The 23,862-nt window shown below is 44.1% G+C and overlaps 1 long non-coding RNA gene across 1 annotated transcript; it reads right to left on the bottom strand.

Annotated features, from left to right (window-relative positions):
- Positions 1-1,475: 1,475 nt before the first annotated feature.
- LOC103784515 (uncharacterized) lies at positions 1,476-22,267 on the bottom strand. The gene is made up of 5 exons (XR_010110709.1): positions 21,263-22,267; positions 14,508-14,629; positions 13,742-13,784; positions 12,605-12,727; positions 1,476-2,050 (listed from the first exon to the last, which is right to left on the bottom strand). It is a non-coding gene; the product is annotated as an uncharacterized LOC103784515 (long non-coding RNA).
- Between the last annotated feature and the right edge of the window lie 1,595 nt (positions 22,268-23,862).

Genomic DNA, 23,862 nt, shown 5'->3' with positions numbered 1-23,862 from the left:
CGGGGCTGAGATGGTGGGACTGGGGATGGCGGGAATCTCCCCCGCAGCTTCTCCTGGCCAGATTGCCTTCCCACCATCCCCCAGTCCCTCTTGATCCTTGTGGGGAAAGAGGGCCACCTCCAATCCGTCCACAGGGTAAGCTCAGAACAACCTCCTGGAGGCCAGGACTCCAGCCCCAGGGCCCTCTGCCTTGGAGGTCTTCTGTTTGGGAATTATCTGCTTCTCTGGACAAGCTGCCTCGCCCTGATCTGAGCCTGCGCTCACTCCACACATCACAAGCCACAGCCCCAGCAGACCCCCTGCCCTCAGGGGCCCCAGGAAATAGTTGTGCCTGTGGACCTGGCTGTGTGTGTGCAGAGCTGGCTGATTCAGGCTAGTGTTCTGGGAGGAAGAGACGCCCGCACCCCAGGCCATGGCCCCTCTTGACACCACCTCCTGGGGGTCCAAGGTTGGGTAGGAAGCTGAATCTGGCCACACTCGTTCTGGAACTCCGTTATCTCTATATGTTTGCCCCTGCTAGGCGTTGCCCACCCGTTGAGTCCACACTTACTCTGAGAATCTCAATGTGTCTGAGGCCTGGTGGCACCTTGGGACCCTCCAGGGTGGGCACACAGCAGAATTCAGCATTGGTCTTTGGTGCCTGACCTGCTTAGAAAATAGCGACTGGAGGAATCTTCTCTCCCTCCCTACCTTTTAGGTCTCTCCCCACCTGCAGCACAGCCAGGCAGCGGCTGGCAGTGGTGATGGTCTTTGCGTGGGGTCAGGCATGTATGATGCCCCACTCTGCTGCCTGGTGGCTGGTAGGCCTTGGGAGTTCTGCCTTATCTCTGCAGCTCAGCTTTCTTTCCTATCAACGGGATAGTAACACCCACCTCACTGGATTATTGGGAAGATTAAATGAGGTCCACTAAGCAGTGCTTATCACATGCCTAGCGCATACCATATATCAGCTTTTTTTTTTTTTTTTTGAGACGGAGTCTCGCTCTGTTGCCCAGGCTGGAGTGCGGTGGCACAATCTCAGCTCACTGCAACCTCCACACCTCTGGGTTCAAGTGATTCTCCTGCCTCAGCTTCCTGAGTAGCTGGGATTACAGGCACCCGCCATCAGCTATTTGATTTGAGCTATTATTTGAGCTCAAATCAAGGAAACTTGATTTGAAAATTACATGATTTCTTTGCTTTATAAGTTAAAAAAATGGTTTAAAAGTTTAACAAATGGTTGAACTAAAATGAATAGAGCCTCAGTGACCAGTAGGAGAATTCTGAGTCTACCATATGTGTAACTGTAAAAGGAAAGGAAAGAGATATTTTGGCAAATAACTCCTTGGCAAATATTTGGCAAATATCAAAAGAGGCTGAATTAAAATTCTGGTAGAATTTTTAAAATTGACAGGTGAATTCTAAGATTTATATGTATATGCAAAGGATCTAGAATAGTCAGAACAATTTCGATAAAGACTAAGAAACTGGAGGACTTGTTTTACAGAACCTCAAGTTTTAATATAAATATACACTATCAGGAGACACTAGTATTGGCTAAGGAAAGAAAAATAGACCAATATAATAGAATAGAGATTACCGAACTAGACATACACACATATATGTTTAATTTACTTTTGATAAGATGCCAAGCAAATCTATGGGTAAAAGAAAGAGTTGCCACATGGTGCCGAACTATATTTCCATATATTAAAAAAATAAACCAACCTTCCATGAAATGCAAAAATTAACTGAGTGGATAATAAACCTAAACAGAGGGCTAAATAACTGTATGTATTCTAGAAGAACGCATTGGAGAAATTACTTCTGACTTTGGAACATGCAAATGTTTCCTAAAGAAGGCACAACACCTACAAAATGTGTTTTAGAACGATAAATTGATTTTATTAACATTGCAAACTTTTGCTCATCAAAATACGTGGAAAAAATAAGGTGGCCGGGCGCGGTGGCTGACGCCTGTAATTCCAGCACTTTGGGAGGCCGAGGTGGGTGGATCATGAAGTCAGGAGATTGAGACCATCCTGGCCAACATGGCGAAACACTGTCTCTACTAAAAATACAAAAACAAAAACAAAAAACATTAGCTGGGCATGGTGGCAGGTGCCTGTAGTCTCAGCTACTCGGGAGGCTGAGGCAGGAGAATCACTTGAACATGGGAGGCAGAGCTTGCAGTGAGCCGAGATCACCCCACCGCACTCCAGCCTGGCAACAGAGCGAAGTCTCTAAATAAGTAAATAAATATCAAAAAAATAAAAAGCCAGAGACAGAAAAAAATTATTTGTACTATATGCATATCTGACAAGTGACTTCTATCCAGGACATATAGTTTTTCTACAAATCATTAATAAAAAGACAACTTAAAAATGGCAAAGTAAGTCAGCCATATTGGCTTTCAAGGGCTGTAGGATATTACGAGCCTTATATAAATACACAGATACACATTATTAAATATTTCATTGACATTTTCATGAATAAACCAGAAAAGCAACTTATTAGTTTAAGATCAAAATAATTGGAGTCAAATAATTCCAAATTATAACTATATTTTTGCCATTTCCTCAAAAGCCAAAATAGAGATGAGTTTATTTTATTTACTACTTCATGTATTTTCTGATAAAAAGAAAGGTGCATATTAAATAGTATTTAAAAATAACCAAAGGACATGAAATTAGTATACCAAAGGCATAGCCACACCCCCATACTTATTATAGCATTATTCCTAATAGTCAAGATATGGAATCAACCTATATGTCCATGAAGAGATGCTTGGATAAAGAAAATGTGGTCTATATACACAATGGAATACTATTCGGTCATAAAAAGAATGGAATCCTGTCCTTCCTGGCAACATGGATAAACCTGTAGGACATTATATTAGGCGAAAAAGATCAGGCACAGAAAGATAAATACTGTATGTTCTCACTCAAATGTGAGACCTAAGTAAAATTTAAGCTCATGGAAGTAGGGAGTAGAATTGTGAGTATTAAGACGCTGGGAAGGGTAGGGAAAAGGAGGATGGGGACAGTTTGGTTAATGGATACAAAATTATAGCTAGATGGAATGATTTATGGTGTTCTACAACACTGCAAGGTGAATATGGTTAACTGTAATTTATTATATATTTTCAAAAAGCTAGAAGAGAGGATTCTGAATGTTCACAACACAAAGAAATGATAAATAAAGTGATGGATATGTTAATTACTCTGATTTGATCCTTACATATTGTATAGATATATCAAAATATCACTCTGTATCCTGTAAGTATAATTATTGTGTCAACTAAAAAAAGGAAAAAATAAGTATTCTATACATTGAACAACGATAAAAAGACATTCAAATTGGCATACACATATATCTGTTTAATAACTTTAGCTAAATTATATGCTTTACTAAGCATTCAAGTCTTTTCATTTTATACTCAATTTATACTCTCATTTCTCAATGCAAGCAATAAAGTTTCATTAGCATCCTGGTATCTCATAATTATCAATAATTACTATTTATTAAGTTTATAGTCTACACTACCTTGTTGGTAGACACAAACTATTTTGAGACAATTTATAGTAGGGTGGAGAACACTTAGAAATAATGTTTTGCCAATAAATCTATGGAGGATTCATCACAATGGAGGAAATTAATTGGAAGGTTCAGAGGAACATTCCGTTCTTTATCTGGATGGAGTATGGTAGCAAAGGAAATTGTTCATGTTAATAATCGATACAGAGCCTTTGCTTTTAAATGTTATGTTATTGTGGATTATGCTGTGCTTGGAAATAAAAGTCACCATCCATACTAATAATTATCATAGTGACTAGAGAATCAAGAAGAAAAATACTACAAAATAAAGTTTGACTATGTAAAAGTAATAGCAACCCAGAGTAAACTCATATGAACTCCTACCTATTCAATGCCTTAAAAACTATTTACCTTATTAAATGTGTTAAACATTTGCCATAAATTATCATCCCAAATTTTATAAATGCTAAGCCTTAACATTGACTATGCATGTGTGCTTATCAGCTCATGTAACTCATTATTTTTTAAAATTCCACTTATGAGAGCGAAGGCTAGTTCAATTCTCTACATGGCAGGGGGTTAGAGATAGGGTTAAACTGACAGATTAATTTTCCAACTTCTATCAGAATTGAGTCTCAAAATAGGAGTAAAGTTCAGTTACTAAATATGAAGAAAGTTATATCTGATTTAGTTCCTGCCTGCTTTTCTTTCCATGAACCAAATTCTATTCTTCATAAATTCTACCCACTGGTGAGGATTATGCAAATGGAGAAATATGTACTTTACATTGGAAAATAATCTGTCTACCCTCTGATTTAAACTGCTAACTATTCTAAATGTCTTACACTATTCTCTACTAGTCAGATTGGATCTCGTTATCTGTCCAAAATGGTAACTGAAGTTACTGAACTCTAAAAATTTTTTATTCATTGAATGCCATTGCAAAACCTTTTTAACATCACTCATCTCGGGTTCAAACATCCCAGCATCCTTACAAATAAACTTTCCTATCTTGAAACTAAATTTCTTTTTGGTAGCTTTAATTTAGTCTTAAACTAAAAACAGAGTTTATTTTCTGATAATCACCTGTTTCTACATCACATTCATGTTTGAAAATGTGTCATGAACTAATAATGTATAGCATAATAATTTTAACATTTATCTGCATTGATCAAAAATACACCTTTAAAAATTGGCAAATCTTATAAAATTACAATAAATCACTTTCTAATGAATGCATAAATCTTATATAACGTTTTCAAATTTGAGATTACAATGAAGAATAAATTTTCATGTGGTTTTAGATTTTAATTCTTAATTTTACTTTTATAATGTTTGAAATTGAAGTTTGACCTCATGGCTAATTATTCTTAGTTATACTATATTTTACAGTATTTGAGATATCTGAAAAATCAAGAATTTGTTTTTCTAAGGGCTCTGTGGTTTTGAAATAGGATTGTCATACTCTACACCATAATTATTTAATTATGTAAAATCTTAATGTAAATTTGCATTAGATGTGGGTTATTAAACTAATTTAGGTATGACAGCTATAATATTCCAAATAATATGAATTCCAAAATTCTGTTTGGAATGAAATTCAAGAGCAATGAGAACTTGACATAAAGGCTAGTTTTATAATAATCATCAGTTGATAAGGCATTAGAAATATTAACTTTCTGTACTTTTACTATGACTCATTGGAACATAATCTCAATTATGAATCCAGATTCATATACCAAATAATATATATTAATATGCACAGTTGATCATGGTGGAAAATATACATATATTAGTTTCTGAAGAGTTTTGAAGAAACCAATAATAAAATGCTAGAAAATATGTATGAAATAACCAGATAGATGATGTATTAGAAGGCAAGGAGGAGCAAGTCACGTCTTACATGGATGGCAGTAGGCAAACACGGAGAGCTTGTGCAGGGGAACCCCTTTTTTTAAAACCATCAGATATCGTGAGACTTATTCACTATCATGAAAATAGCACGAGAGACTTGCCCCCATGATTCAATTACCTTCTACCGGTTCCCTCCTACAACACGTGGGAATTCCAAATAAGATTTGGGTGGTGACACAGTTAAGCCATATCAGATGGATATAGACATATTTTATACATCTTTTAAATGTGATGCTTCCTGTTCACTTTTGGCACAGGCTGTAGGTCTCAAACTAATGCCAAGAATACCCCTATTATAGTTACTGAACCTTCATAGGGTAATCATTCTAGTTTGCTCAGGATAGCATCAGTTTATGCTCATGGAGTAGAAGATAGAATATTGCTGAAGTATCAATTCCCTCCATTGGAGCCAAGTTTGAAGAGGCTGTGTGATAAGATTTAATGGGGTGCTGGGCACGGTGGCCCACGCCTGTAATCCCAGCACTTTGGGAGGCCAAGGCGGGCAGATCACCTGAGGTCAGGAGTTTGAGACCAGCCTGGCCAACATGGTGAAATCCCCTGTCTACTAAAAATACAAAAATTGTCCAGGCATGGTGGCACACAAGGCAATTATCTATAAACTCTGTGACAAGACTGGTAGCCTCAATTTTCCTCTCATATGTAACATAAACATAACTCATAATTTCCTGTGGTTCCCACTGACCAAGCTCACTGACAGCCCAGAAGACTTGTGCTGGAAGAGCAGCATTATTAGTAACCTTCTCTTCATACCAACTGAAATAAGGAGGAATTAGCTATTTTTTGGCTGCTTGGGTCTTCAAAGTCCTACAAGCTGTCCTTGAATGATTGATACAATACAATTTGCATCTGGTAAGCATTGAAAAAGAGAGGTAGGTTATCACTGGTTACATTATCGTATTATCCTCATGTTAAAAAAATTTTTCTGCTTATGTGTATCTCTATATCTTACACTCCTAGAAAAGATGATGGCAGAATTTAAAGCACCAAGTGGTGACTTATCAAACCCATCCCTATTTATTGTAACGCAACTATAAATAATAGTGCTTGGTTAAAAAATCCAGGACAAAGCCGGGCACAGTGGCTCACGTCTGTAATCCCAGAACTTTGGGAGGCCGAGGCGGGCGGACCACGAGGTCAGGAGATCGAGATCATCCTGGCTAACACAGGTGAAACCCCGTCTCTACTAAAAATATAAAAAATTAGCCAGGTGTAGCGGCGGGCACTAGTCCCAGCGACCCGGGAGGCTCAGGCAGGAGAATGGCGGGAACCCGGGAGATGGAGCTTGCAGTGAGCCGAGATCGCGCCACTGCACTCCAGCCTGGGTGACAGAGCTAGACTCCGTCTCAAAAAAAAAAAAAAAAAAAATTCCAGGACAAATGGTATATGTATGTATACATTTTTTTATCTGAAAATTGTTTATCACATTCACAAATGAAACTATTTGAAGTAATATTGCTGCAGTTTCCATGGAAACAGATATGTGGTTGACATTGGCCAATCAGTTGAGCAATTCATTCCTATACCAATGAAAAAAAGTTTATTTACATTGCATATCAATATTGTAACCATCAATTTTCCCTCAATTCTTTAATGATGAAAAGATCAAATTCTGACAAATGTAATTTCAGTTATGAAACTATGTTATATGATGGTGCTTTTAAATTGAAATAAAAATTAATTTTGATACTTTACCTAAGTTTTTCCTCTTCTGACCCCAGACTATAATATAAAATATTTTTTCTGGCTAGTGGTATTTGAACTTTATTTAATTTACATAATATTTTAAATTTTTAATTGTTTTTTGCATGGTAGATAGTATTAGTACATATAAGTACCAGTTTTTCAACATACAGAAAATATTGCAGTGGTAACTTACACAGTGACACATTCAAATGTGTATTGTGTCTCACCCTTATCCCCTAGCCAAGAGAACAATTCAAAAGGAGAAATAGCTGCCTGGATTCTCAGAATTATGTGCATAAACTTGCAAATTCAACACTTCTTTGTCCTTGCTGGCATATCAAATTTTCCAAACCTCACTTACACATACTATTGTGGTCCCACTATATCAGTTAACACAGCCTTCCATAACATACTTGCACTATGCATATTTAATCATCTTATAATACGCTTAGTAGAGGAATGTGCCTTGGAAATCTCAGGGCATAGCAAGTGGACAAATGCTGTTACAAAACAACTGCATGTAATTTGGCAATATGCTTTTTTCCTCAGTTTAATTAAGCTCTTAATTTAATTTATAAGCAGCCTTTGCCATTATCATTGATGTCTTTCCAATTCCTTATATACTGACATCCCTGCCTCACTAATGCGGAACTCTTCTTTCTTCATTTACCTCCAAGCAACCCTAAACATAATGAAAATATAAATAATGAAATTGTAAATAAAAATCATTATGTTTCAAAATGCTTTCCAAACACAAAAACTAAATTAACAGTAGAATGCTCTATAGTCCATGCCCTAATTAAACCTTAGTGAGTTTTATGAGCTAAATTGTGCCCACCCACCCCCGCCAAATTCATGTGTTGAAGTCCTAACCCTCAATGTCACAGAGTATCTGTATTTGGAGACAACGTCTTTAGAGAAGTACACAATTAAGGTTAAATAAGGTGAGTAGGGTGCGTCCTAATCCAATGTGACTGCTGTGCTTCTAAGAGGAGAACATTTACACACAGACACATACAGAGAAATGACGATGGAAAGACACGGGGAGACGATAGCAGTCTATGGACCAATCGAATAGGTCTCAGAAGAAACCAAACCTACCAATACCTTTAATCTTGGACTTTTGGCATCTAAAACTGTGAGAAAATAAGTTTCTGTTTAAGCCATCCAGTCCATGGCACTTTGTTACGACAGCTCTACCAAACGAATGCAGTGAGCTTTCTCAATTGTTTTGGCAATTCTACATATTTCATTATCTTCTGAGATTTTAAAAATGAAGTAATTATAATTAAAGTTGCAAATGGAGTATTAATGTTATAAAAAATAAGCACTCTTTAGATATTTTTATAGTGCTCAAAGTTTAATGACTTAAAGCACCTATGGCTGTAAGAAGGAGAAAGAACGAAAGAAAAAAAGAAAGATCTTCAGTAAGAAGCAAACCATTCTATGCAGTTATAATAAAACCACTAAAATAATATCCCATGAACTATGAATGCATACATGCAAATTAATATTCTGACACATGGTAGAAATTTTCTGGCCAAATATCCTTTAAAACTCTTCGGACGGGCAAAAACGGATGCTTTAGAGATGGTCTATTAAATTGCTTTATCATTCACTCCAAATCAGCAATTTGAGTGCTTTCACTTTTTCTCTAGCCTGCCTTAACTTTAATCACCTGATATACCCCAGCGTAAATCAGGGGTATAACTTGCTCCTTCTATCACCAATGCCAGTACGGTCAAATGAGAATTTGATCCACATTATAGAGACAATATATTCAGTGGCTATTATTGGTATTAACTTCTGTAATGATCTTGGTACTGAGCTACTATCAAGTCCAAAACGACTCTTTGGAAGATTGCACTAGGTGAATTTTACAGCCTACAATGGCTTATTGAGGTCTTCCATTAAATCTTTTCTTGTTTTATTTTGTTGTTTGTTTTTGAGACAGAGTCTGGCTCTGGCCCAGGCTGGGGAGCAGTGGCGCGATCTCAGCTCACTACAACCTCCGCCTCCCGGTTCAAGGGATTCTTCCGCCTCTGCCTCCCGAGTAGCTGGGATTACAGTTGCCCACCACCACGCCTGGCTAATTTTGTATTTTTAGTAGAGACGGGGTTTCTCCATGTTGGTCAAGCTGGTCTTGAACTCCAGACCTCAGGTGATCCACCCACCTCAGCCTCCCAAAGTTCTGGGATTACAGGCATGAGCGATCACACCCGGCCTCGAGTCTGCTGGCGTCTTTATCTTGATTTTCTCAGTTTCTAGAACTGAAAGAAATACATTTCTGTTCTTTATAAGCCACCCAAATTATGGTATTTTAGTACAGCAGCCTGAATGGACTAAGATACTCACTCTGGCAGAAGTTATTGATGATATTGCCTTTGTCCTAGGTACAAATACAGATCAATCTCAACTCATTGGCATGGGCAGTGATAGACAATAACATTACCCTAGTTTTGTTTTTGTTTTTGTTTTTCTTTTAGTCATCCTGGTGTCTGTGCCGTTGCTCATACTTCTTGTCCTTGGATCAAAGAAACAAGCAAGTTGGAACTATTATATATTGTTTCATGGTATAAGCTATTTGGCTAAGGTTGATCCCATAATCTATCAAATTTGTTATTTTGGCCTTGATTTGGCAATTGAGGTTCCTGGTTCCAAATCACCTTATAGGAACTATTAATTATTCTGGCTTTGTAAGAGTGGACATGATGCTGCGTGCTATCTAGATTCTTAAAAGCTTCTGCATATCTGCTCTCTAGTCAAAATCACCATGATGATACAAAAACAAAAAGGTCAGGAATATTTTGCAATACAGTTTTATATGGAGTTTACTGAATAATCTCTGAGTGATAAAGAGCTAGATTTCCAGCTTTCCTTGAATTGGCCAACCTCTTGAAAGTAAGAGAATGACCGAAAGGGGTGACTAAGAGACTGAATATACAAATACAATGGCCAGACCATAGATTAAAGTAAAACTCTGACCCACCTCTACAGCAACCAGTCCAGAAAGTCAAAAAACAACCCTATAGCAACCAGCTGAAAAACAGCCAGGGCTTCATTGACTCACAGCTTCCTTAATTTTTGCGCCTGCTTGCAACTTAGGACCCAATGAAGAAAGACAAATATGCACACATAACCAATCACATTGGATGTCCTAGTTCCAGTTAGCTGACCTACAGCTTCTCCATGCCAGTGGCCTCCAATCAGGGCATAACTGAAGCCTTTGCCAAGCCTATGAGGCCCAGGTGACTGCAGCCCCCTGCAGGTCCTGCATGGGCTTATTGATTTCATGTTTTTGAAAAGCACTTTTTCTGTGGCTCCTCCCATTATTAAGATAATACATGTCTATTAACATTTTAAAATTAAAGAAAAGCCCAAAGACCAATCAATATTTTGTGTCATAACCCAGAGATCACCATTATTAACATTTTAGGGTATACCCTTTTCTGTGCATTTATTGACATATGCATCTATTTTTTATAAAGTTGGAATCAGACAGGACTCATACTGCTTTATAACAAGCTTGGTTCACTTAATATTATACCTTGGGTACATATTTATGTTCACCAAATGCTTTTGAATAAGATGGATCCTAAAGTCTTTCAGAATTTTCCTTTTCTCCAGCTGAACGTAGCCACTTTCCTAGCTGTGTTACCACGAGCAAATTAACTTCAGTTTCCTCATCTGTAAAAGGAGGGTTAACAGTGTCTGTGTCGGGGTTGTTGGGAGGGCAGATGTGGCAGTGTGTGCCTGTCACACCTCCTGCCCATTCACCCACCCATCCACCCATCTACCTAATTCATTTGGTCAAGTGTTTGCCTCAAGGGGTGCAAATTCGGTTTTCTCCCAAGGGCACAGATTTCTACTAAGAGACACAGAAACACAAGGAAGAAGCTGTTTGCTCCTCTGGACAGCCAGCACCTGCCAGCTGTGTAGTCCTGATGTGTGGATATGTCTTCATCACAGTGCAGGGAGGGTGATTCTCTCAGTCAGTTCTACCTCAGCCTCCACCTCCCTGGGGTGGGGAAACCCCACAGAAGTTGGCTTGATTTTGGCTTTTTTGTTGTTTGCCTTATCCCCACCCCTGCTCTCAGTGTTAAATAGTTAACTAACTACATAGAGGAAATTAAACGTCAAAATCACCAAAAATGCAAAGAACGGTTTGATCATAAAACACGTTCCCTATTTACAGGACCCTGGTACTTCCGTTGAGCCATCTCCTTCTTCGTTGCCCTCATCTTTGTGCCACTTCCTTTTCACACTAGAAAATTACAATCCTTCTGTAGGCCTATCTGAGATCAGGAAATCCTCAGCTCGCTCTCCCTCTCAAACATTGCTGGCCTAGGAAAGACAGGGAAATTCAAGATAGAAAGTCGGGGGCCCACGGGTTTGGGGCCTCATTGTTCGCCGTTGCTGTTCTGGCTGACCCACTGGTGCTGAGGCCTGGCTGGCACTGACCGGATGTCAGCCCAGGAGTGGGGCTTCTGTCTCCTCCATTCCCGCAGGAGAGGAACAGTCGCTGGGGAGCACAAAGCCCCTGCCCACCTGCAGTGCTTGGCAGTGTTCAGCGCACATTCCTGTGTGTTATTTCATCGGAGCCTCACCCAAGGCCTGGGGCCAACTCACGGGAAGAGCCGAGTTAGGACTGGAGAACAGCAGCTTGACCCAAGTCACCAGGAGTTTGCCACTGGGCTGTCCCTAGGCTGGGGGGCTGGTACCTCAGGGCCCTAAGCTATGGGAAAAGAAGGGGTTGTACATTGCTGGGGGAGGTGAGAGATGCTGGTGGAGCTAGGAGACAGGAGGTCAGAGATCTCCCCAGCCCCCGAATACACAGGCAGGCTTCCTGAGGGCCTGTTTTGTCCCCCAACCCTCAAGGGGACAACAGGGCCACACCAGGCACTCACACAGCAGCTGACAGCAGCTCACATTTACTGAGGATGTGCCACCTGCCAGGCCCTGTGCCAGGAGCTCTCCTGGATTACCTCTTTTCATCTAAATTCAAAATAATCCCATGAGAAAGAAGCTCCAGTCCTGGGCTGACATCCCGCCGAGTGCCAGGCCTCAGCACTGAAGCAACAGCAGCAGCAAGCGAAAAGGCCCCAAACCTGTTAGTTGCTTTCAATTTTCCCATTTTACAGATGAGGAAACTGAGTCACAGAGAGGGATAAGTTTCACCAGGTCATATAGGTAGGAAGTGGTGGAGGCAGGATTCAATTCCGTTCTGACTCCGAAGCCAGACTTTTTTTTTTTCCCTACACAATTTATTAGAATTTGAAAAGGTTGCTGGATACAGTCAAATAAATCAATTTCATTTCTATATATCATCAAAGTATTATTTTAAAAGATAATCATTTATAATAGCATCAAAGACAAAGCCACCAGAAATATAACAAAATATGTTGACAGGACTAGTTCAGATGTTAAAGATCTAAGCCGCGCCAAAACCAGACTTCTAACCGCTAAGCACCTGTCAGCTGTGGAGACAACAGCTCCTCCGTCCTTACGATGCAGCGAGGCCACTGCAGGGGGGGGAGGGGTCTTCTGGTTAGTGCAGCAGCCTGGTGTTCAGAGATGACACCTCAGCTCAGACCTGGAAGGTTCAGCAGGCAGGTTGTATAAGCCACGTTAGCTGCTCTAAGCCTCCATTTCCTCATCTAGAAAATGGGGACAGGGAGGCCCTCCCTAACGGGTTGTTCTGAGGATGAAGGGAGGATGTGGTCAAGTTCCTGGCCCAGTGTTTTGCAAATAGTAGGTGCTCGATTATTGGCACTGGTATTAGGATCAGGGCCAAGAGTAGAACCTTCAACTCCCTGTCAGCCGGGAGAGACTGAGATGGATCACTTATCTGCACACGGAACCCGGCGTTGCTGCTGGTGTGAGCCGAGGGGGCTCAGGGAAGCCTGTTGTTGAGCTGTGTCTGATCTGCGGCTTCCTGTGCCGCCTGGGGCCTGACTCAGCACGTTACCTGGTTCCTGAGTCAGGGCACAGAGTGGAGTGCTGGGATTACAGGTGTGAGCCACCATGCCTGGCCACAAACTGCTTTTAAAAGGTTCAGGCCCTTTGCTCCAGCAATTCCACTTCCAGGAATTTATCCTATTGCAATGATTTTCAAACTGTGTTCCCAGTGGAACCCTGGGGTTCTATAGAGTTGCTTTGCTAGTTCTGCAAAACTTTGATTTGAATGTCACTGGTGCTGAGTCTGATTTAAAACTGCAGTCATCTGGCCAGGCACGGTGGCTCATGCCAGTAATCCCAGCACTTTGGGAGGCCGAGGTGGGCGGATCACAAGGTCAGGAGATCGAGACCATCCTGGCTAACACGGTGAAACCCCATATCTACTAAAAGTACAAAAAATTAGCCAGGCGTGGTGGCGGGCGCCTGTAGTCCCAGCTACTCAGGAGGCTGAGGCAGGAGAATGGCGTGAACCCGGGAGGCAGAGCTTGCAGCGAGCTGAGATCGCGCCACTGCACTCCAGCCTGGGCGACAGACCGAGACTCCACCTCAAAAAAAAAAAAAAAGAGGCAATCATCTGCAACCCCTAACTGGCCTTCTAAATACTGCACATTTGAATTTATAAAATATATTTATGCTAACAATGACTTACCTGTTGCTTATATGAATCTTGTTTCATTCAAAGAAGGGTCCTTCTAAAAAGAAAGTATAAAATCACTGTCACAAGAAAATAACAGAATGACTTCTTACTTGTTGCTTATATGAATCTTACTAAGTTTCATTCAAAGAAGGATCCTCCTTCTAAAAAGAAACAGTATAAAATCATTGTCAGAAGAAAATGATCATTTCATACTAGGAAGGTTTGGCTTCAAAAAGATGTACCACACAATGTTTATACACAGTTGGTTCAGTGAACCATGCCATGGCTCACAGGCCAGATCTGGCCACCACCTGTTTTTCTAAATAAAGTCTGATTGAAACACAGCCATGTGCATTCATATATGCATTGTCTGTGGCTGGTTTTTTGCCATAATGGCAGAGTTCAGTAGTTATAACAGAGAACTTGTGATCTGCAAAGGCCAGAACAAATACCACCTAGCTCTTTACAGAAAAAGTATGCTAATTGCTGGTTTATAATGATATAAAAATTGGAACCAACCTAAATGTCGAAGAAAAGGGGATTGATCAAATTACAGTGCATCCCTTCAGCAAATGGAATGCAAAGCCCTTGCTGAAAAAGAATGCTGGCCGGGCACTGTGGCTCATGCCTGTAATCCCAGCACTTTGGGAGGCTGAGGCAGGTGGATTACCCGAGGTCAGGAGTTTGAGACCAGCTTGGCCAACGTGGTGAAACCCCGACTCGACTAAAAAAAAAAAAAAAAAAAAAAAAAAAATTAGCCGTGTGTAGTCGTACACACCTGTAATCCCAGCTACTCAGGAGGCTGAGGTAGGAGAATAACTTGAACCTGGGAGATGGAGGTTGTAGTGAGCCAAGACTGCACCACTGCTCTCCAGCCTGGGAGACAGAGCAAGCCTCCACCTAAAAAAAAAAAAAGTTGCAGTTTAGCAGCTCTTAGGTTTGGCTGCATATTGAAACTACTTGGGGAGTTTTTTTTTTAAATTCCAAACCTCAGGCCCCCTCAGATGAATTAATTAAATTTGACTCTAGGAGTGGAACCCAGGCATTAATATTTTTAAAGCTTCCCCAGGGGTTCTAATGCAGTGCCACTGTTGTAGAATATTTAATGAGGCCAGGTACAGCGGCTCATACCTCTTCTCCCACCACTTTTGGAAGCTGAGGTGGGAGGAGCACCTGTAGTCGGGAGTTGGGGTCCAGCCTGGCCAATGCTGTAAAACCCTGTCTCTAATAATACAAAAGCTACCCCGGCGTGAACACCTGTAATCCCAGCTACTTGGAAGGCTGAGGCAGGAAAATCGCTTGAACCCAGTGTGTCTACAATTGGTGGGTTCTTGGGCTCACTGACTTCAAGAATGAAACCGCGAACCCTCGCAGTTAGTGTCACCGTTCTTAAAAGCGCCCTGCCCAGTTTATTCTTTCTGATGTCGACATGTGCTCTCACTTTTTCCTTGTCGTGGGTTCGTGGTCTCACCAGCTCAAGAGTGAAACTGCAGACCTTCACCGTGAGTGTTACAGCTCTTAAGACGGTGCCTGTGGAACTCTTAGCTCCTCTTGGTGGTTTTGTGGTCTCGCCAGCTTCACGAGCAAAGCTGCAGACTTTCACAGCTAATGTTACAGCTCATAAATGCAGTGTACATCCACAGTGAGTAGCAGCAAAATTTATTGTAAACAAACAAAAAAAAAACCACCTTCCTTTATGTGAAGGGGTATCACAGCCGGTTACCACTGCCGGCGCCAGCAGCCTGCTTTTATTCTCTTACCTGGCCCCACCCACATCCTGCTGATTGCTCCATTTTACAGAGAGCGGATTGGTCTGTTTTACAGAGAGCTGATTGGTCCGTTTTGACAGGGTGCTGATTGGTGTGTTTACAAGCCCTGAGCTAGACACAAAACTTCTCCACGTCCCCATTAGATTAGCTAGATACAGAGTGTCAATTGGTGTATTTACAAACCCTGAGCTAGACACAGAGTGATGATTGGTGCATTTACAAACCTGTAGCTAGATACAGAGTGCCGATTGGTGCATTCACAATCCCTTAGCTAGACATAAAGGTTCTCCAAGTCCCCACCAGATCAGCTAGACACAGAGCACTGATTGGTGCATTTACAAACCCTGAGCTAGACACAGGGTGCTGATTAGTGCATTCACAAACCCTGAGCTAGACACAGGGTGCTGATTGGTGTGTTTACAAACCTTGAGCTAGATACAGAGTGCTGAATGGTGTATTTACAATCCCTTAGCTAGACATAAAGGTTCTCCATAGTCCCCACCAGACTCAGGAACCCAGCTGGCCTCACCCAGTGGATCTCGCACGGGGGCTACAGGTGGAACTACCGGCCCGTCCCATGCTCTGCCCCCGCACTTCTCAGCCCTTGGGCGATGTATGGGACCGGGCGCCGTGGAGCAGGGGGCCGTGCTCCTCGGGGAGGCTCAGGCGGCGCAGGAGCCCACGGCGGCGGGGCAGGGCAGACTCAGGCATGGCGGGCTGGAAGTCCTGAGCCCTGCCCCGTGGGGAGGCAGCTAAGGCCCGGCCAGAAATCGAGCGCAGCACCCGTGGGCCAGCACTGCTGGGGAAACCGGCGCACCCTCTGTAGCTGCTGGCCTGGGTGCTAAGCCCCTCACTGCCCGGGGCCGGCAGGGCCGGCCAGCCGCTCCGAGTGCGGGGCCCGCCAGGCCCACGCCCACCTGGAACTCTAGCTGGCCCGCAAGCGCGGCGCGCAGCCTCGGTTCCCGCCCATGCCTCTCCCTCCACACCTCCCCGCAGGCTGAGGGAGCCGGCTTCGGCCTCGGCCATCACAGGAAGGGGCTACCACAGTGCAGCGGCGGGCTGAAGGGCTCCTCAAGCACGGCCAGAGTGGGCGACGAGGCCGAGGAGGCGCCAAGAGTGAGCCAGGGCTGCCAGCATGCTGTCACCTCTCACCAGGAGGCGGAGATGACAGTGAGCCAAGACTGTGCCGTTGCACTCCAGCCTGGGCAACAAGAGTGAAACTCCATCTCAAAAATAATAATAATAATAAATAATTAATGACACAGAAAGATGGCCACTATATATTATTAACCGAAGACAAAGAAGATTTTGACAATGTGTAGCATGTGACTCCTTTCTGGTAAGTTTCTACACACACATGTAAACAGACTCACATGTATGAAAATATATGCCCACACATTGACAGTGGCCATCTGTGTAGGCTGGGACTAGGACAGATTTTGATTTTTTTTTCTTTTCGCTTATCTGTATTTTTTAGATGTTCTACAATGAACATGTGATATCTTATAATAGGTGCAAAGAATAAAGTTGTCAATGGCTTAAAAAGCCATGTACTTTTTGTTTTAGGCAAAACTACAAAGATGAGCATCTAATCAAACAACACATCCCCAGGTCACTCTGTATGCAGCATGCCTCAGGCATGCATCCCAACAGAGGCAGATCCCAGGCTCATGGGGACACCAGGTTTTCCTCGGTGAGGAAGTCAGGCACTGCAGCCTCCAAGTCTCAGGCTCCTCAACTTAAAAAGGGATCAGTCTGACTGCTCCCACAATTTAAGGCATGCAGGCAGTGTCTGGCACGTAGTATGTGCTCAACAAAGGTTGCTTCTTTCTCCATAAGCAGCTTTTAGCATCACAGCCTGCAGCCAGTCACTGTTCTTGCCAAAGGAAGATTGGCTTTGCCAAAGCTGGGCCTGCCCAAGTTCATCTGCAGCCACTGGTCTCTGATACCGTCCACCTCGGCTTGGAATCTGCTGCTCTTGGAATTTTTCTGTGTTCCCTAGAAGGACCGTGACCTCTCATCAACAAAACCTGTGTCCCCTATCCCCAGAATGGGTTCCATCTGCGTAAAGGAAGTGAGGGCTTTACATCTTCCTGGGGCTGCTCACTTTTATTTATTTATTTATTTAATCTATTTTTTTTTTTTTTTTTTTTTTTTTTGGACAGAGTTTTTCTCTGTCTCCCAGGCTAGAGTGCAATAGCGTGATCTCAGCTCACTGCAAGCTCCACCGCCGGGGTTCTCCTGCCTCAGCCTCCCGAGTAGCTGGGACTACAGGCGCCCACCACCACGCCTGGCTAATTTTTTGTATTTTTAGTAGACACGGGGTTTCACCGTGTTAGCCAGGATGGTCTCAAACTCCTGACCTCGTGATCCGCCCGCCTCAGCCTCCCAAAATGCTGGGATTACAGGCATGAGCCACCGTGCCCGGCCGGGGCTGCTCACTTTTAATAAGAACAATAGTGGCTGCCACGTATCAGGAGCCCCTACATGTGCCTGGGCTGACATCCTCTATCTCTCAGCCCCAACTGTGCAGGAATGTGATCGTGTTCCCATTTCCCAGATGAGGCTGAGAGAGATGAAAGAACTCCTTGAAGGTCACACAGCTGGTCCATGGCAAGTGCCACTCTGCCTTCTTAGCTATCTTGGTTCCATCTTCTACTTCAAAAGACAGACATTCCCCAGTGGATTCTAACTTGCAGCCAGGATTGAGAAGCATTGTTATGAAAGTAGTGGTTCTTAACATTGACTATACTGTGGAATCACCTGCACTGATTTACAAAAACGCTGGTGGGGGCCGGGCGCGGCAGGTCACACCTGTAATCCCAGCACTTTGGGAGGCCGAGGCGGGTGGATCACCTGAGGTCAGGAGTTTGAGACCACCCTGGCCAACATGGTGAAAACCCGCCTCTACTAAAAATATAAAAAACTAGCCAAGTGTGGTGGCACGCGCCTGTAATCCCAGCTACTTGGGAGGCTGAGGCAGGAGAATCGTTTGAACCCAGGAGGCGAAGTTTGCAGTGAGCTGAGATCACGCCATTGCACTCCAGTCTAGGCAACAACAGTGAAATTCCGTCTCAAAAAAAAAAATGCTGGTGGGGGTTGGTGGTTGAAGACTGGGAAGGGTGGGAAGAGGACAGGAAGAAGGGGATGGGGGCGGCTTCTGAAGTTCTAGGTAATGTTCTATTTGTTGATCTGGGTGCTAGCTACTTGGGTGTGTTCATTTTGTGAAAATCATTGAGCTGTACATTTATGATTTATGTACTTTTCTACATAGATGCTATTCTATAGTAAAATTTTAAAGAATAAAAGAAGCTGTCATCAGCCACATCACTGCCTCCTGGGAAAAGGCAGTCCCTGGCCTTGACCCATATTTTGAGGATACTTTTCTCAGCATCAAGCAGCTGTTGGCCTCTGAGTCTGTGCCTGTCCCTGCCAATGAGCAGACTAACCCTACTTTCTTGCCATTGAGGCTTCTTCCTGGGCTAATGCTGGGTTAGCTACAAAAAAAAAAAAAAAAATGGCCAGTTGCGGTGGCTCATTCCTGTAATCCCAGCAGCACTTTGGGAGGCCAAGGTGGGTGGATTGCTTGAATCAAAGAGTTTGAGACCAGCCTGGGCAACATGGTGAAACCTCGACTCCACTAAAAATACAAAAAATTAGCCAGGCATATTGGTGTGCGCCTATGGTCCCAGCTACTGGGGAGGCTGAGGTGGGAAAATTGCTTGAGTCTGGGAGGTAGAGGTTGCAGTGAGCAGAGATTACGCTACTACACTCTAGTCTGGGCGACAGAGTGAGACTATCTCCCCCCACTCCCCCAAACAATACCCACCGTTGCTGTGGTTGCAGGTACTTGGACAGCCAGGCACTGTGGTTAAGCTCCACAGCCCCTCCCTCCCACAGTGGGAGTCATATGACCCCAGCCTGCCTAAGCCCCAGGACCTAGGGCAGCAGGGGTGTAAATGGCTGCAGCCCAGCACCCTGGGCTTGAACTGTGAGTTCCCTGGTTGATCTCTGGCTTGTGTCATAATTTGAGTCAGTGGAGTTATGTTCTCTTGTTCTTCAGTTACAGGTTCTGATTTTTAGCTAGGCTCATGAATATGTGAAAAGAAGACAACATTTCCAACCCTCTATTGCAGCTAGACATGGCCATGTGACTCAGTTCTGGCGAAAAGAATGTAAAGAAAACCATCTGTGCAGTTCTGGGAATTGCTGTTAAAAAAAAAAAAAAAAAAAGGAGAGTACTCTTCTCCTTCCCATACTCCTTCCTGATACCTGGGATATAGCATGGAAAGGCTGAGCTCCAGCAGCCATATTGTATCATGGGGTAGAAGTCATGTTTGTGGATAGCAGAGCAATAAGACAGGAGCCTTTGCATCATGGAGCACCCTGTTGGCTCTGGATTGATTCCCTCAGGACAGCTAAACATGAGAGAGAAACTGAGCTTTGAACTTGTTTGAGACAATGATATTTGAGGGTTTTCATTCTTCTCAACCCAACTGAATCCTACCTGATACACAGGGCTTCTGACTTGCTCCTTGGGCCTGAGTTCTCACCTTGGTCACTTGCCCAGTGTAAGGATGGGGGCCTGGCCTGCTCCATCCTGCAACTGGAGTTCTGCCCTCACCCCAGCTCAGTGGCTGGTCCCTGCTACCTGCTGGAACCCCATCTATGCTGCCTCCCCACCCAGCAGGATTCTGTTCCTCGGCTGGACCCTTGCCAGGGTGGAGGGCAGGTCTCCCACTCTGCTTGCTTTCCTGGAGTGAGCTCTCTTGCCTGCCTCCCACTCTCTGCTTCCCACTCATCCCTGTGCCCTTGGCTCCTGCGCTGGGCCTGCCAGGGTGGTGGCTCTCTGGACATCCCAATGCCTCCAGTATCTTCCCCAGTGGAGAGGTCCAGGAGCAGCCTGTTCCTGACATACAGAAACAACGGCTCCTTCATTCATTGACTCATTTCAACAGATATTTACCAAGCATTTGTTATCAGCATTGAGAACACCACAGGAAATAAGATCAGGTCGAATGGTGGGCCTAGTGCAAGCGCTTACAGGCACAGGCTTTAGAGTGAGAACATCAGGCCCAGCCAGCAAAGACACTGAAACCCATCACAAGGAATTTTCAGGAGTTTCTTTTAAGGATATGCCCATGACCTGGGTGACGTGTGCAGGCCTGGATGAGTCACTATACCTCCCAGTCCTCAGCCGCCCCATCTGCACATGGCGAGGCTGAACTGCCTGCTCTTGATGACTCTGTGCAGGTCTGACCTCCTGTGAAGGGAGGAAAGGGCCCAGGGGCCCCTAGGCCTGGTTTTGCCATGCATGGGCTGCTGCCGGATTTAGGGCCTTAAAACAAGCACTTGATTATTAATTTCTTTAGAGACAGGGTCTCACTGTGTTGCCCAGGCTGGAGAGCAGTGGTGTGACCGTAGGTCACTGCAGACTCAAACTCCTGGCCTCAAGCCTCCCGCTCAGGCCTCCCAAAGCACTGGGATGACAGGCATGAGCCACCACATCCAGCCCTCGCTTTCTAATTATTTATTATGATTTTGTCGGTTGGCTGGGCCAGCCAATTCTTCTGCTGGTGACAGTTCCTTCAGCCCCTCTGACCTCTGGCCTAACATGGAAGTGGGGATAATCCCACGTACCCAGAATCTTCCCAGAATTGATGAGATAAGACTCCAGGTAATGGAATAGTTAACAAGGAGGAGTTTCTCTTTAGAAGTAATCCAGCTAATAAATGAAGACAGGATGATAGAATTAGAATATTACCATTTCTGTGCCAGGCGCAGTGGCTCACACCTGTAATCCCAGGACTTTAGGAGGCCGAGGCAGGCAGATCACTTGAGGTCAGGAGTTCGAGAGCAGACTGGCCTACATGGCAAAACCCCAACTCTACTAAAAATACAAAAAAATATATCTGGGCTTGGTGGCGAACACCTAGAATCCCAGCTACTGGGGAGGCTGAGGCAGAAGAATCACTTGAACCCAGGAGGCGGAGGTTGCAGTGAGCCAAGGTCGCGCCATTGCGCTCCAGCCTGGGCAACAAGAGCGAGACTCCGTCTGAAAAAAATAAGTAAATAAAAAAGAATAAAGGGAAAAAGAGAAAGATGAAAGAGGAATCCATGGATTAAAAGAGATTTAAGAGACATCAACTAATCATATTGTGTGCATCTTGTTTGGATCTTGATTTAATAAAAATGTTAGAAAATGCTTTTTGACATAAAATAGTTGGAAATTTGAACACTTACTGAATATATAAAGATATTAAAGAATAATTGTTTTAAGAAAGACAGAGAGAGATAATGTGTAACCAACCCTTAATAAAGAAAAACCAAGCAGCCTATCTATTATTAGAGAAGTCTACAGGGTATGCTGGAGTCCTAACCCGGCTCGGCCATCAGTGTGCTGTGTATGTGGCCTTGGCTGAGTCCCTTTCCCTGCCCAGACCTTGATTTTCCCATTTATGAAATGAAGGAAGGGACCCAAGGGGCCTGTTTAACTCTGGCCTGCTTTTGCTTTGTCTTGTCACGGGCAGCCATGGATCCTTTAATTCGGGGCCTGTATCAACACCACCATGCGTCCACAAGAGTATGAAATGGGCAGAAGAGTGCTTGATGGGCACAAGCCCAGAGCTGTTGGTTTCTGCAGAACCCAGAACAGGAAGGGTGACCTCCCTGAGGCATCTGGAGTGGAGAACCAACTGCATAATCCCAGGTAGGCTGGGTCAAAGCCAAGGGGAAGGAGAGAAACTGCTGGAGGACTTCCCCCCACAAACCAAGGGCACGAGTTAGCTGCTCACCAGGATGCTTCGACCTTGTTCTGATGCATGGGGACTTCTGGTGAGTTCCCTGGGCCTCCATCCTGGTCTGGTCACCTTCTCAGGACTCCAGTTGAGTTGGGCTGTGTGTGACAAACCCTTTTGAGTGCAAATAAACAATGTCACTGGATTCCTGCATCACTGACCCCTCAGTTCCATGTTGCTGGCCTCTCCCCACCTGCCCTTCAGACACTGTCATCATGAAAGTATCATCCTTAGCATGGAAACTCACACACTGTAAATGCTCCATGTAAAGTGGTGAAGGGGTGGAGAGGGGAACCTCCCTCATGGACCATCACAGATGCTAAACATTCTCTTGAAGCCTGACAAGCTTTCTCCAGAAAGCTGAACTACAATACTGACCATCTGCTACCAACACCAACGAGTGTAACACATGAACTAAATAATCGAGAAGGACACTTCCGTTTAAGTGGGTACTACAGAGCAGTAGCGAGGCCCACGTGTTAGGGTCAAATCTGGATGCAAATCCTTGCACTGCCTCCTACCAGCTCTATGACTTTGGGTGTTTCTTAACCTGTCTGCAGCTTATTTAGTAACAATGCTGTGAAGATGAGATGATTCCCTTCATACAGTGTTTGGCATCATGCCTCACCCACTGGGAGGGCTCAATGTGTGTCCACAATTATTTTTTTTGAGACTGGGTGTCACTCTCACACCCAGGCTGTGGTGCCATCATAGCTCACGGCAGCCTCGAACTCCCAGGCTCAAGGGATCCTCCTCCCTCAAGCTCCTGAGTAGCTGGGACTACAGGCACGCGCCACCATGCCCGGCTAATTTTTGTAATTTTTTTTGTAGAGAAGGGGTCTTGCCATGTTGCCCAGGCTGGTCTTGAACTCCTGGGCTCAAGTGATCCGCCCACCTTGGCCTCCCAAAGTGTTGGGATTAGAGGCGTAAGCCACCACACCAGATTCTTTAGGCGTTTCTTAAACCTCTCTGCAGTTAATTTAGTAAGAGTGTTGTCAGCCAGGTACGGTGGCTCATGCCTGTAATCCCAGCACTTTGGGAGGCTGAGGCAGGCAGATCACTTGAGGTCAGGAGTTTGAAACCAGCCTGGCCAACATGGTGAAACCCCATCGCTACTAAAAATGGAAAAATTAGCCGGGCGTGTTGGCACTCGCCTGTAATCCCAGCTACTCAGGAGGCTGAGACAGGAGAACTGCTCGAACCTGGCAGGCAGAGGTTGCAGTGAGCTGAGATAGTGCCAACTGCGCTATAGCCTGGGCGACCTCCCTGTGCTCCCGGTGTTGGGGGACCAACAAGGTGGAACCAGGAGCCAGAAACCAAGTCCCAAGTCTCAGCTCTAACTGAGTATTATGGGGGTATTAACGCCCACCTCCCAGGATAGGGAGCACAGAGCAGGGAATTCTTAGTATTGAAACCCTGAAACGCCGACTTCCTGTACATGAGTCGCTGCTGTCCTCTAGTGGCCACTGGATAAATTGCACAGCACGCTGGCCTGAAGAAGGGGAAGTGGGAGATGCTTTTCCCCACTTCTGAATCTACCTGATGCTGGGGTTCTCAACCATGCTCC

The sequence above is a fragment of the Pan paniscus genome, chromosome 19, assembly GCF_029289425.2.
Source record: "Pan paniscus chromosome 19, NHGRI_mPanPan1-v2.0_pri, whole genome shotgun sequence".
Taxonomy (NCBI): domain Eukaryota; kingdom Metazoa; phylum Chordata; class Mammalia; order Primates; family Hominidae; genus Pan; species Pan paniscus.
Note: the sequence above shows the minus strand (reverse complement) of the source record. Positions and strands in the feature narration are given on the sequence as shown.